The following is a 15,242-nucleotide window of genomic DNA, read 5'->3' on the forward strand; positions in this document are numbered from 1 at the left end:
TCCTAGTATGGTGATCCAGTGAATTTTCAAAGGCAAAGTGGCTTATACAAATAAAGGAACAGCTATCCATAGAGTAATGTACTATTAGGGGCATTCATGCTGGAGGACTTTGTTTTATCAAATTAATTGATACAGATTTCAAAAGTGCTCAAAAACCATAAATGTTCTTGGGATCCTCTAGCTGCTGTCTCTCTCTTCTAGTTTGTGGACAAGGAAAAAAAAAATTATTTCCTAAAAGCAAAAAGAAATTATTTTACCCTGGGTATAACATTCAAACTACCAGAGCAAAAACTGAAACCTAAATAGAAAAACAACAGCAGAGATTCCATTTTTAGGATGGAATGATCTTTTCATGACTGAACAATTTAATATATATGACTTGCAATTTCTGTGCCTGGCTGTGTCATCTTTTTAAATGCCATTAAACCTCAGTGTCAAAATACCTATTAAGAAAGTGGCTTTTATGGAGGAAAAGATAATAAAAATCAGGTATATTAATAAGCTGTATGAGAAGCCTCATTCCAGAAATAATGAAGCTCATAAAATGAGTTTTGCCATTTACATTCACATCCTAAATCAACCAAGCACTTTAATATACCCAGATCTGACCAAGAGCGATTTACCAGCCATGGAACTCATCAGTCAGAACTTAATAAAATTTTGTTTACACCCAACCTGTGATATTAGGTTGTCTATAAATAGCACAGCAGAGTTTCAAATTACATTTCTTCTTCCTTCAGGAACATTGAATGTCTAGAAAACAGGACACTGGATTTTGTGTTCCTTTAAGTCCTCAGGAATACTTAATGAAGCCCACACAATCTATGTGTACAAAGGATCATTTTCAACTTACGACTGGGGATGGGATTTTGCGCATGGTAGGAATATACACTGAATAGTAGAGCTGCAGTTACAAACCTCATGGATCTATAGTCACTCCAGACCCTGCTCAAAACTGTTGCTCCTGGACTGCTGGAGGTTCCCAATCCACCTCCTCAATGCCTACAAGTGACACGTGAGCATCTGGACCAACATCATGGCAATATGAAAATGGCATTACCTGTGTCAATGAGCATCCTCTCATCACTCTGGATGTTGATTTCTGCTACCATTTTAGAACATAATTTTATTTCAGTTATTGGATTTTGGAAAGGAATTAAGGAGGTAAGAAGCTGGTGTTCGAAATAATAAGTTGAGATGAAAAACTGGAACAACAAAAAGCTGCCCACAATATTCACATTTATTTGAAAGCAGTTGACTTGGTTACATACAAATACAATTAATACATTCTTAGATTTTTCATGTCTCATGTTCAAGAACTGATTTTCATTTGCTATAAAATTGCTGATGTCTTGCTCAAATGAGAGACCATTTTGAATGCAATGAATTCTAAAAATTAACAAATTTGGGCAAAATAGAAGCATTCTTGGAATATAATTTACTACAAGGTAGCTGAAGCAATTGTTCAAACAATAAACTCTCAAATAACTAATGCAACATTAAAATGGAAGATAACAAAACTGATTCTTTTTGTGCTTCTTCATTCTGCACAATTCTATGAGACAAATCAGCACTCCATCTTAAATCTACATCTACTGGCAATTAATAAAATAAGGAGAAGTATTTTCACAATCTCAGGATAAAATGCATCTTTGCATGAGTTAGCACAATTTTCTTATATTGTTCTAAATAGTCTATCTTTTTTCCATGCAAATAATACTTCAGAAACACTGTCTTGTTTGTTTATGAGTGAAATATTATTCAAGACTGGATGCTGAACTGGCTGAAGCATTAATTTATAAAACTTACTATTTTAGGGTTTTGTGCTGTAAGAGATGCCTTTTGTTTCCATTCAGATAACTCCAATAGAAACTATTAAATTCTGTTCTGCTGAAATGGATGAAATTGTGAGGACCTCAAGCAACCCACTCAGGCCAGTAGAATATTTGCATTCTCTTCAGCTGCTTTCAGATCCAAACCCAACTCCTAAGCTCCTGAGATCATTCCCACCTCCTCTAGTGATCCATTTTTAATGTGTTTCTCAGTCCCTGAAGACAGTATCAGTCATAGGTCAGGTCCTTTCTCACTCAGGAACTAGCACTACAGGTTACTCCATGCTTGGTAGGTGCATCACATGTGTCAGCTACCTACTTTATGCCCCAGTTCACTAATTTACTAAATGAGAAATAGTGGCATTTATCCTGGAAGTAAACTAAATATGTTTAATGACGCATTTAAATAGGTTTTAAATTGCAAGTTTAATTAATAGGCAAAATTTAAGAAGAGAGAATGAAACAAAATCCTTTCAAAATTCTGCTTGCATCATTCAAAGTGCCTATATGGTTGATAAAGATTTTCCCAAGCTCTCAGAAAACAGGCAGCCCAGTAAAGGAGAAAGTAGGAATAAGCCTCTTATGAGGAAGGCTCACCCATTTCTAATGCCAGAAATAAACTAAAATTGAGAGACAACTATGAGAGCTTACCCAGCCTTTGCTTTTTTACAACACTCATGGGTCCATCTGTCTTAATTAAACTTACCAGTTCAAAGGTGTAACAGTACTCTTTAAATATCTACCTCTCAGTTTACCTTTGAAATTTATTTCCAATTTATATCATATTTAAAAATCAAGTCTGATTTCCCCAGTGTCACACAAAAGAAGAGAGCAAATCAACACTTCCAGAGTCAAATGATCCTTTATTGGAGAGCTAATAACCTTTTCCCATTTCTCTCTGAGGTTTCTTTATTACTGCTCTGTGTCAAGAATCCCACCATTTTTCCACAAGTTGTATTTCTAATCTCATTCTACAAATGGAACCAAACATTTTTTTTTCCCCACAGAACAGGAGCGAAATGCTTGCAGTAAGATAAGATCAGCTTTTCACAAAAAGCTTCCACACAAACATGAACTAGCTGAGGACGATTTATAAACCACTGGGAACACTATAAAAGATTTATTCTATTTAGACAACTAGTTTGATTTTTTCTGTATTCAAGTTCAATTCCACCCTTATTAAAATGGCCATTTTTTCTATTCTCTCACTTAATGAATGGAGATAATCTGGCACAAATTTCGCATCAGATTGGAGCAATATCCATCTCGAAGGCTGTCCCCAGCCTGCACCTGCTCAGCTGAGTGCTGGCAGGTTGATTCTCGGTTCTCAGCACATGACATTCCCCAAGCTATGGCTGATTTGGGTGGCTGATAGCCAGTGGAGGTGGTTGCCAGGCTACTGGGCTGTGGCCACCATGGTTGGCCACCATAAACTTTCTGTTGGCCCCTCCATGTTTTACATGAGCATGAAAACAAAAACTACTAAGCCAGCCCAGGGTAGATCCCAGAGTCCAACTGCGAAGCACCAGCAAACCTGCAGTGGCCTGACATTATTACAGCCACCAGAGCTATTTAAATACAAACAGGTGACTACTTTGCTCCTGCCCAAAGCTGTGACCCACCAATGGCACAATTGTGCCTGCTGGTAGCTTGGCAGATGTGGCGGATCCTCTCCCTGGCTCAGGGGGGGCTGTCTGTGTCCTCTGGCTGCACGTTGAGCAGGTGCGAGATGTGAAGGGGATGGAAGAACAAGTCATGCTGCCTACAAAAATAACTGCAGTTCAGTACAATTAGTGCAGGCTCAGGGGTGACCTACACATGGCAAAGCAATGATTTTAAGGCAGTAGTAGCAGATTTATGGGCTGTGCTTCACAGGTGCAAGCAGGGCACCGTGTCATGGTAGCTCTGGGAACAGTGGAACCAGAAGGACACCCAGAGAAAGGGGTTATTCTACATCATCAGTTTGCAAGGACAGATGCTGTAAAGCAGATATAACTTTAGAGCTCTCTTGTATTAATTTCCTCCAGATTACAATGACACATAAAGATAAGGTTTGGTTTCAAGGGAGCTGTGTCTGGCTGGACCTGTACCAGCTGCCTGATGGTACTTAAGAGTAATGTGGTCTAGATTCATTTCTCATAGACTCATTTCCCATTGCTGTTTTATATGCATACCAGTGGAGTTCTGTGCAGAATCACCAAGAAAGGACACTGAGACTACCAAACAAAAGTGCAAAAGCTGCAATGAAAGCAGTTTTTGCCTGTGTTGTCCCCAAACACAAAGCCAGTGATGGTTGACTGATGTGTGACAAACACGCAAGACCATTTGCAAGACGATTAATTCTGAGCCTTCTTCCTGGAAGAGGTACGGATTTCTCACCACCCATAAAGAACAAGAGTTATTTTACTCTTTGGTTTCACACATCAAGCAAATTTGTGTCAAGGAGATGATGGTAGAAGGAGTAGGAGAAATTGAAATGGTCACCTAGTTCCATGCTCTGAAAATCTGGGCGGGCTGGCTGTCTTCAGTGAGGTGTGCGGAATGGTCCTCTTTCACAGGATCATACTGCAAGAGTAAGTTGTCCAGGCTGCTATTTAGCCCACACATCCTCAGGAGTGTAGATTTATACATGGGCTGTCAGATTTTAGCTTTGAGAGCCAGAGGTGATTTGGCTACAGATATATCCTTGGCTGGGAGAGCTGTGGAAGGCAGCGGAAACAGGTCAAGTGATACTATCAAGAGAAATTCTGTCTTGGCTTGTCTCCTGTACTTCTCTGTTCAGAATCACAGCATGCTTAACTGGATCTTTCCAGCCCAGAGCAACAAGCCAAATTTATAATGTTCTTAATTGCTTTTTCTTTTCTTCTTCCCAGCTGGCAGATGGACCTGTACCATATCAGCATTGCTTTGTGTTGTGCTTTCAAGAATGATAATAGAACCAACAAAATTATTTTATTTTCTACTCTGTGCACACTGCAGAGAAATTTTAGTAAGCAGCACTTGGTCTTTATTTATTTTCATTTTCAGCTCTTGCTGAGATCAAAAATTATTTCTGCTGTATTTTGTTTGCTTTTATTATATAGTGTTCCAAACATTCTCTTTCAATTCTCACAAAGGATGCTTTTTGGAAACAAGCCAGGCTTGCTGAAGCTTTGGTAGGGACGTTCTGAGACACCAAACAGCAAATAGCAAATCATGCTTGAATAGCCCACAGACACAGAGGGATAAAAGAAGATGACTCCTATCACATGCATCAACCAAGAAATCCCTCTAGGGCTGGATATAATGAGGATTTAAATTACAAATGACTGCATTTACAGGTAAGCTAAAGATTCAACTCAAATCAGAGACACCCTCAAACGTAACCTCACATTCAGTAAAACAGTTCAAAATTGTAACATTCACAGAATCAGCACAAGTCTTTTCTGCCTTCTTGCTATTTTACTGGGTTGCAGAGAAGCATTTCAGAGTCTTATTTGTGCCTAATGTATGGAATGAACCTGCCATCATTTTTGGGTGTGTGTCACACATATATATATACTTACTTATTTATATATATATATATATACACGTTTGTACTGTTCCTCTGAAATGGAAAGAAATATGAGGTACATTCAAATTCAAGTTTAAAAAATTTCACTTAAGAGATGGTCCACAGGACCTGCTAAGTACTGGAGAAGAAGAGGGGTGGCATTAACTCCAAGAGATTTTGGCATGAGTTATTTTGAACTGACTCTACTAGTCTTCCTACAGAGAAGTCAGGCTAAATAGTTCATTCTGATAAGAAAGTTCATCAGCCTTCAATTATTATTTAATGTTTTATATAAAAATTACAGATTTTTCCCTGAGGTAATTTCAGTGTTGCATAGTTGTATCCTTCTCAAACTTTATGCTGTAGAAGGAAAAATTAATTTTCTCCTTTATAACCGTTTCAGTTGAAGGCTGCATGTGGAAAAGCAATGCACAAATGCTTGAAAAGCGTAGCTTCTCCTTGTAGATGAAGACTCAAGAAAACTGCTATTTCCACTAGGATGACTTTGTAGCATTTTCTTTTCCACAGAGTAGTCTGATGAGGAAGCAGCCACAGCAGACAGCACAGAGTGCTAAGCTGCACCACAAAGAAGGCTGTGAGAGAGCAAGAAATTTGTTCAACTACTGTTTGTGCCAAATAACATGAATTTAAATACGCTTTTAATGTAGAGAAAAAAGTGTAGAGAAAAAAGCAGGCTGGAACAATTTCAGTCTTTGAGCAATACAACTGTTTATGTCAGTGCTTATGGAGCTGTGACTGAGTCAGCTAGGAGAACCTAGGGCTGTGGTTTTCAGCGCTTCCCCAAGGAAGAGCAGGGTGTTAGCTCCTGCCAGGGGTGAAACAGCAATGAAATATCCATGGAGACCTCAGTGGACCAGGAAATAAGCCCCATGGGGAGCTTCTGCCTCTCAAAGATAGCTTGAAATCACCAGCCTGTCTTTAGGGCCATCAGCTTTTTACAAGTTTCAGGTTAGTGAATTGTGAATCCAGACTTCTGCTTATTACATCCAGTTAATTATGTAAATGAAAGCCTGTAGCAGCCCTTTTAGTCCCCCGGTAAACCTAGAACTCACAAACTTCCCCTTCCTATGCAGTGGTGAGGAGGAACTCAGGCTGCTTTGAGCTCACATATTTTCATTCACTTTTTCAATTCACAGGTCCGGTCCCAAACAGGTCAGATAGAGAAGAAGGTCTTTGTCATACCAAGTTTTTTATCAGCAGAAGGATCTGGGAATGGCTCCTTTCACTGCCAAGTTTGGAAGCATCTCAGGGACAGAGCATTTGAAAGCACAGTTAGCAATGGAATTGCAGCACTGTAATAGACCTAGAATTCCTCAGGAATGGGATCAGAGAGCAGGGATTTCTATAAAAAGAGGAAAATAAAGCAATCTAGTAAGTCTTACAAAATTACAGCATTAAACTGTCAAATGCAAATCTTGCAGTTCAAGAAAATATTAAGGAAAGAGATTTTGATCCTAGCACTGCATCACTAAAATATGTCTTGCACAGTTTTCTTGGCATCTTGTCTTAGGTTTATCTCAAATCACATTATTCTTGTGCGAATAAAGTTAAGTGTTTTCAACTCTACTACAGAACAGTAAACACGGACTTAAATCCACCTGTCTCTGCCAGTTAACTATTTTCCAGAATTATTGCTGAAGTTCTATTGTATTAAATGGGAGGTGAGGTTCATTTGGTAGGATATATAAACAATTCAAGACTAAATCTAACAGCATCCAAACCTTTTTGCCTAGGCATATACACATTTGACTAATATTGCTATTTTTAAATAGTGGTAATTCCTACCATGTTTATCTATATGAGATCATCCCAGTGATTTCTTTTCCAAAATTCCTAAGCAAAGTGCTCAGTCTCCTCTGCCATGCACAGCATTGCCAATCTCCATGAGGACTGGCAGACATGCAGGTATCTCCTGCTGTTTGAGGCATTTGTCTCACACAGCCCTTCACAGGAAGAGAAATCGAAGTTCTTCTGGTTGACTCTTCTGTGAAAGCTCCTCTTCAGCAGAGAAGGTCATATTAAAGGTGAATTTTCTGCTCCTTGTCTAAAAATCCATAGTGATACTGAATATTCATATCTGCTGGTAGGATGTGCAACGCACATTGAGTAGTATCCATCTCTTATTGATTCATTCTCGCCTACCCCAAAAATGAGAGACTTGAAGTCAGTTGTTAACTAAGACCCTTATTTTAAACATATTTTCAGAAATGGCAGTTAACAATTCACTTCCAGTGTAATGAACACTGGATTCATTAATCCTAATCACTAGGTTACATAAATCCATATTTATGACTCTCTGCAACAAACAGAAATCCAAAGTAGTGTTTTGAACTAAGTCATGAGAGGCTAGACGAACGCTGCATGGGGAGAAAGCAAATACATGCCACAGAAAGAATGGTGACTCCATACTTGTCCTCATGGTAAAAACACGAAGGAAAAAAAAACCCCATTGAACTCTTAATGAGACTGTCATATTGATGTAGACAGGGTGAGGCAAATGTCATAATATCTTTCGTAAAGCACTCTATATTAATTGACAAACAAGATGCTCCATTTTGTCAATATATTCAAAGGATTATCATTAAAAAAAAATTTAAAATGACAAAACCTATTACCAAAAATTACTTGAAGATATTTTCTTCCCTGGCTCCATATTCTGTCTGTCTCCATCCAAGGAGGATTCAAGACTTATAAAATCCTTGGCAAAGGGATAATTTTTTTTTGTCACCATCTCCATTTGGAGGTGATTATTTGGGGCAACATATTTAGAGGTTTGGCATACAAACAGAAGTAATATGCTATTGAAAATTTAAACCAGGAGATTTGAGGAGAAGGAGTGTTTGCTGAAAATGTGCTGTGCTTAATTCAGCCATTGAAACAGGAGGAAAAAAGCCCATCATGTTTATGTGTTCAAAGAGTTCAAAACCAGAAATGCACAAATAAGAAAGGAAAACAGAAGAAAACTTGACTAAATAAATGGCTCATGACCAAGCCTTAAAAATTAGCTTGCTTCACAGAAGGCTATACCAAAAATTAACAATTAAGCTGGAAGCAAATCTGTTACCACTTCTAATCTGCTCATATATACAATATGCTATGCAAAACATGCCTGGAGGAGTTGCCTCTTTCAACCCCGCTTTGTTTGTTTTGTTCCACTACTGCTGTTGAACATGAAATGTAATTCTCTGGAGAAAAGACTAAAGGCTCATTTTTTTACCATATAAATGCCTTGTGTCATGGACACAGCCAGGCACAGCTCCTGGGCTCTCCTGTACCGCAAATGGTAAATGAGTTTCCAAAGAAACATACAGAAATGTTCTCCTGTTCCCCAAAATGTGCACTGAGTTTATGATTTCCTAGAGATTCATAATCAACACCCAGCAGGGTCTGCAAGTGGGGGGGGCATCTGAGAAACATGCAGTAAAACTGAGATTCCTCTCCTTCCCTTCAGATACTGTAGAAGTCTTAAATCCAGGGAAACCAATAAAATATAAAGTATTCCTATTGAATGGAAAGGAAAGGGAAAAGGGAAAGGGAAAGGGAAAGGGAAAGGGAAAGGGAAAGGGAAAGGGAAAGGGAAAGGGAAAGGGAAAGGAAAGGCAAGGCAAGGCAAGGCAAGGCAAGGCAAGGCAAGGCGGAAGGCAAGGAAAGGCGGAAGGAAAGGAAAGGCGGAAGGAAAGGAAAGGCGGAAGGAAAGGAGGAAGGAAAGGAAAGGAGGAAAGGAAGGAAGGAAAGGAAAGAAGGAAAGGAAGGAAGGAAAGGAAGGAAATTATTAGGATTTTTCTTCTATATATTCTGTAAAGTCTACTTTAAAGTCATCCTGAAGAGAATGAGTCCTTTTCATTTTATTAAAAAGTATATCAAAGCAATAATGAGTAGTTTGATCCCAGTGTGAGAGAACATTTTACCTCTTATTTTATGTTAAATAATCCCTCTCAGTTAATAACAATCCCATTTTCAAAGGAAATAGAAATTCTCTGTGTGACCATTCTGCATAAAAGCAAAGTTTGTTTTTATTTCTGCAGGAACAATAAATTAGAGCCTTTCATCAACTACCATTTATCTCCTCTTTTTTATGAGGATGCAAGTAAGTAATTATCAGTGAAGTTCAATGATCAAGGCACTGCATAAATTTGCAGTAGAAACTAATCCCAGTGAATTTATCTGACTACATATATGGCTTAAAATAATCCTCAGTGCCAGTAGTTCTTTCTCAATCATTTATTTTTATGTTAGAATTTCATCTGTCCTTCATGCTTTTTATTTGAAATTGCACCCAAGAGCCAGTTTTACCTGGAAATCTCATGATCTTTTATAAATACAGCCTTGGGTACTAAGAGACAAAAGTAAATACTCTCTTGCTATAGATGAGAGCATCATGAAAGTAGTGAACCAATGCCAAAAATCTTTAGGAAATCTGGTGAAGATATTTAAGGAACGAGTTCAGGGGTGCACTGGATGGAACAGGATCACTTTAGGTCTCTGCCACAGGAGTCAGAAGTACCCCCCAACCTATTCTTAGGGAGCAGGAACAACATTACCAGTGTGGGAAGCAGAGTTATCCCACATGCCACCCACGGCCCACAAATGTGCCCATCCAAGTTGTCCCTGCAGCCAAGTGGTTCAGGTGCAGAGACACCCAAGGGACCGGATGTGGTTCAGGACCAGACATCCGGGAAGGAAGAGTTAGCTAAACATGTTCCAGCACTCTGCAGTCAAAGAAAAATAGTAGCCATTCTTAATCCTTTTGTTTTCTTCCTGAATGTTAATAAACTTAATCTGTCCTTGTTATGGATTTGTAACAAATAAATACTTGGTTTTGAAAAAGGAAAATGAAATGGAGGTTTGGTTATAATATTCAGTTACCTATTTTAGTATCTTTCTCTTCCCTAAACTTGACTTAAATCCTCAGGAAAATCTCAGGTTCCTTGCAGCACTGTTTCTCTGTAGATGACAAGTATGGAAAAGAATGCAATTTAAGGACCCAATCCTGCAAACTGCAGGATGTGTGTAACTCCTTTTGCTTATATGGGCCATATAAATTCTGGTACAAAATTCACAAGCTAACAAAGCACAGATAGTTCCCACATGAGCACATTTCAGCATTTCCTCAGGGGAAACTGAGGGATGCACTGATTGCAAATAGTAATTTCTTAAGTCCAAATCATCTCTAAAAAACTAATAGAGGCTTCAAGTAGTTGAAGATATTGTAGAGGAGATTCTGACTATAACTAACCCAGAGCAAGTCTGGGAAATTCCTACTAGATACAGTGACAGTATTTGAAATTGGTGATTGGCACAGTGTAACAGACTTAAATCCAAAGTCTTAAATCCCTACTTGCATTCAAGAAATATCTAGATTTTAGAAATGAGAAGTCACAGGCTGTTTGCCATTACTCTTCCTTTAAGGCAATAACGAGGGTGTTTTCACTTAAGAATTTATACGTTTTTTTGCCCTTTAGGTCTCTTCCTGCAGGGGAAGATGCAGTAAAGCAAATCCAAAAAATATTTGCTGGTTCGAAATTATCTTCCTGAAGGGGAGAATTTTTTTTGTACTTTTAATCATTTTAGTACTTACTAAATCAAAAATGTAATGTTATTTCTAAGCTTAGCAAGTTCACTTGTCACACACATGTCTGTGATGGGACACTGGCTGACTCTGCAGCATCCTGTAGAGGGATTCTGTACAGTAAATGCACAAAGCATTGCCCAGTGAGACAGAAAAACATCATGTCATCCATGCTGTGCACTTTCCACCCCAGCTCAGGAGAAACAGCAGATAATCTACCTGGTTTAGTGAAACTTTAGCCCTCTGAAAATCTCTCACCTGATCAAAAAATTAATGTTTCTACTCTTAAAAAATCCTTCTCAATACTGCAGAACATTTACTACAGGACAAGGATGGTATCCAGAACACAACATCGGTAACATGCACACAGAATAATTTGTTGTAATATTTTTCAAATAACTGAAGTCACAAGGTTATTGCCTTATTCTCTGAGATTTGTACCATTTCCTTGTTACAAAGGGGCTGCTTATAGAAGCAGGAAGTGCAAGGATGGCTATAAACAGCCGGGGGAGATAATTCAAAGTAGTTGGGAGTCCACAACAGGATTTACATTATCTATAGTTTTACAGCCTGTTTATACTTTGCATGTACTGTACATACATTTATATTTCCAAATTTTCTAAGCACAGTTACCAGTGTTAATAAGACTATACTTCTAATTTCTACCCTTTGGAGAGTCTCACAAGAAATGCAACCTTACAGTAACTCTGAAGCAGACTGTGCTTTACATACCATGACTCATATTTCTGGTCCAGTCTTGCCAATACAAGTCACAGCACAGATTCAGTAGGATAAACTACTCAGACCTGAATGGTGCAGGCCCTAGATGAATATACTGTTTCACCACATCCTATCTATAAATCCATTGTGCTGTGTGTGATAAAGCAATAGTCAAAAAACAAAAGCTCAGCTGGAGACTTACAGTTAATTTGGATAAATTTTCCCAGTTGTTTGCTATGCAGAAATGTATTTCCTATGGGGTCTGGGTTTCAAAGGCATTACTGGCACTTAGGAGATGAGCAGAAGAGGTTGAACCAGTTGACAATCAGTGAAGAACCACATCTGCTTGTGATTTGCAGTACCCAAGACATCAGCTTCTCCTCCTGGCAGCTGTCTTCTGTTTCAAGAATAAAAGACAGTTTGGGCTGCTATTTATCTGTCACCTTGCAAGAGTTTCATGCAAGCTTCCATGCAGGGACACCTCAAATTTTGTCTCATGAGTTATAAATACGTCACATCCACACCAGCAAAGTTCAGGCTCCTAGTTCACAAACGGGACTGAAGCAAACAGAAAAAAGAGCTGGAGAGCTCTTGGCCTGAACACAGACACCTTTCCATCTGCAGGCAGCTCTCTGAGGCTGACCACTTCCATGCCTGAGCTCAAGGGAGCATGGACAGCTCAGTCTGCCACAGAGCTGACAACAGCCTGATTTAAGGATCACAGACTTTCTTCCCATGGCATCTGCAGGGAGCCAGGAGCTGAACCCTCAGGGCAAATCCTCTCAATTTCTTACATTCTCTTGAACTTAGATGCCATGGTAGACATACCACTTAACTTAGGTACTTATAAGGTGCTATGAATATGCCCCTCTACATTCCCCTGCCAGCTCTGACTTCATCTCTCAAGTGGTTACACATCCCAGGCCTCTGCAGAGCCCAGTGGAGGTCCCTGCGCCTGGAGCTCCCCTGCCAGGGAAGCGATGAGGCTCTCAACTGCAGCCTTGTTCTTTGAACAGAGCTTGGGGAACAGAGCTGGCCATCATCTGCTGTGAACCAAAAGCAAATTAACTACAAATTAATTAGAAATTACAAAATGCAAAGCTGGTAATAAAGAAGACTGCTGTTAGAGCAATGATTGCTCTAAATTGTTATGGAGGATTTGGGGAGTCTGTGAAAAGTAGCAACATCAAAGAGCGAGCATGCTTTGGCTATTGAGGTAGCTCTGATGTGACTGTGCAGATATCTGTGCACAGCAGATATTGTAAAAAAACACAGAAAGCCTTGACTGATCAGCCAACCTTTAAAGAACAAGGTTTCTGTGGATAATTTATCAAAACAAAGCCATCTTCCTGGCACGAGTTTGTCAATTTTGTTTGTGCTAGATAAACAAACACAATACGAATATTCCATTATCTTTTGCTGCTTGTACTAGCATCGCAGCATTTTCAGTAACAAGATAAACATGTATAAAAATGGATCTTTTTTTTTTTCAGTAGTTGCCCTTGTTATAGTCTTGTCTCACGATAAATGTGAGATTATTTATCCTTCCATAAACCAAATCTACCTTACATTACCATGGGGAAGAGCTCCTACAGATCTGCATTGCTGCATGGGTAAGTTCGGGTACACTTGCATCAAGCTTTGCCTCTGGTAACGTTCTCCTGTGCCCATCCCAGCAGCTCACTTCCTAATTCTCCGTGGAGGTCTTCCCTGAATCCAGATACCTGTGAGGAGAATATGATTTTATCAGAGGCACTGCTGCACTTCAGTCTGTCTCATTACCACCATGCCTAGGTATCCAGCGAGAGCTAGTAAAAACCTGCCATTCCCCCGTGAAAACACAGGTAGTTGTATAACAAATGATTTCCAAACTGCAAACTTCAGAAGTTTTCTAAGTAACTTACAGGCCATGTGAACTTGTAGTGCCAAAACTTTCTCAGCAAAAAAGCCAGGTTCATGTTATAATTCTTATTAATAACAAGACTTAAGCCTTTCTAAGTCTACCCAGGAACAGGTTTGTGCTTCAACAGCACCTTTGTGTATCAAAGACTAACAACTTAACACATGGCATGGAAAATCATGAGCTGATACTTTAATTAATCATCAAATTAAAATCTTCATTTCACATTCACTGGTTCACCTGTGCTGAGTAGGCCTTCAATAGGATTGAATGACACATAAGAAAAACCTTCCCCCTGCCTACCTTTGCCGTGTTCAGTAAGATGCCTGGAACTGGTGTGTCCTGTCACTGCTCTACTGCTCACCTCTGGCTGAGTGTAACACAGAACTGTGGAAATACTCACAGAACTGTGGAAATACTCACAGCACACTTGGCCGGCCAGGCTCATAGTGGAGTGCCTTAGAAAGCCCCGAGCTACCTAGAGAGACTGCACAGGAGATCGAGCACTTCAGTAGCTCCAAAAGCGGCAAGTGGTAGCTGCAAAGCTGACACCACGAGCAAAAGCAAAGAGGTAGAAATACAGCCCTCGCTCTGTGCTTTAATCCTGCTAGTAGATTGCTCTCGCTCCCAGACAGAGACACGCATAAGCCGTCAGGAGAAGGGCAGCCAGCGCACAAGGGGGAGGAGCCCGCTCGGCTCATCTTTTATTCGGGGGAAGGGAAAGGGGAGAAATAGGGGCGGACCCAGCGTACCCAGCCAATCGGACTCTGCTTCGGTGGAATCCGAGTTACTTTCAGTTCTACCCGCGCTTAGAACAAAGGGGATTCAGAGCACATGGCAGGGACAGGTCCTGCCTTGTCTGACCAGTCTTGGGCCTGACTGCACCTTAGGGGCAGGCAGCAACACAGAACAGATGACTAGGTTCAAGTAAATAACAGATATGAGAGTATGTTATCACCTTGCACATCTATAGTCCTTTGTGTCCAGTGAGTGTCATGTCAGGGGTGGTCCCCCCCGCAAAGCCTCTCAGAGGTCAAGAGCAATTTCTGGTACAGCTGCGTGCTCCTGTCCCTGGGGCAGCCGCCGGTATTTGGGTGTGTGAGATGGCTCCTGGGGTGCCATTCTCTTCCCCCTTGGTGAAAGTTCCTGCACCATGCAGCAGCAGTAGTACAATAACACAAGGAAGGCCTTATGGCAGTGCTCTGCTCAAACCTGTGAAGGCTTTAGAGAGTTATTGGTGTCAGGTCAAGAGGGGAAGAGAAATCACCTTAATTAACCAGGGTTTTATTACTGTCATGCTAAGTATATAGTTTAGTGGGTAATCAAAACTTCCTTGACAATTCTCTGATTGCACTGCAGAAAACTTTAACTCAGTAATCAGTGAGAAAACCAGTGGTGCTTATACAATTTACTATCACATTTCAGTTCTCCTGTGTTACTACCAAAAGTCTAAAAGACATATAGAAAAATACACTTAGCACTCCTTTCCATGCTGTCCCTTGCAGGCCATGAAGATGCTAAAACCTGCCTTTGTTTCTCCAGGGAGAAGATGACAGTTGCTGATGCTGTGATTGCTTCATCTATTTTTGCTGATGTACTACTCAGTGCTACAATTTGGTTCTACTAATTGATTCCTCCTACATGAAAACAGCTGATGAACACCCATTT

The 15,242-nt window shown here is 39.9% G+C and overlaps 1 long non-coding RNA gene across 3 annotated transcripts; it reads right to left on the reverse strand.

Annotated features, from left to right (window-relative positions):
• Nucleotides 1–1,222: 1,222 nt before the first annotated feature.
• LOC108449297 lies at nucleotides 1,223–14,878 on the reverse strand. Of its 3 annotated transcripts, XR_001865447.1 has the most exons (5): nucleotides 13,878–14,878; nucleotides 13,249–13,398; nucleotides 11,877–12,071; nucleotides 6,568–6,727; nucleotides 1,223–4,531 (listed from the first exon to the last, which is right to left on the reverse strand). It is a non-coding gene; the product is annotated as an uncharacterized LOC108449297 (long non-coding RNA). The 3 variants fall into 3 exon arrangements; XR_001865446.1 differs by having other exon boundaries at nucleotides 1,223–6,727; nucleotides 13,998–14,877; XR_001865445.1 differs by having other exon boundaries at nucleotides 1,223–6,727; nucleotides 13,878–14,877.
• Nucleotides 14,879–15,242: the final 364 nt, after the last annotated feature.

The sequence above is a fragment of the Corvus brachyrhynchos genome, unplaced genomic scaffold (assembly GCF_000691975.1).
Source record: "Corvus brachyrhynchos isolate BGI_N302 unplaced genomic scaffold, ASM69197v1 scaffold116, whole genome shotgun sequence".
NCBI lineage: Eukaryota > Metazoa > Chordata > Aves > Passeriformes > Corvidae > Corvus > Corvus brachyrhynchos.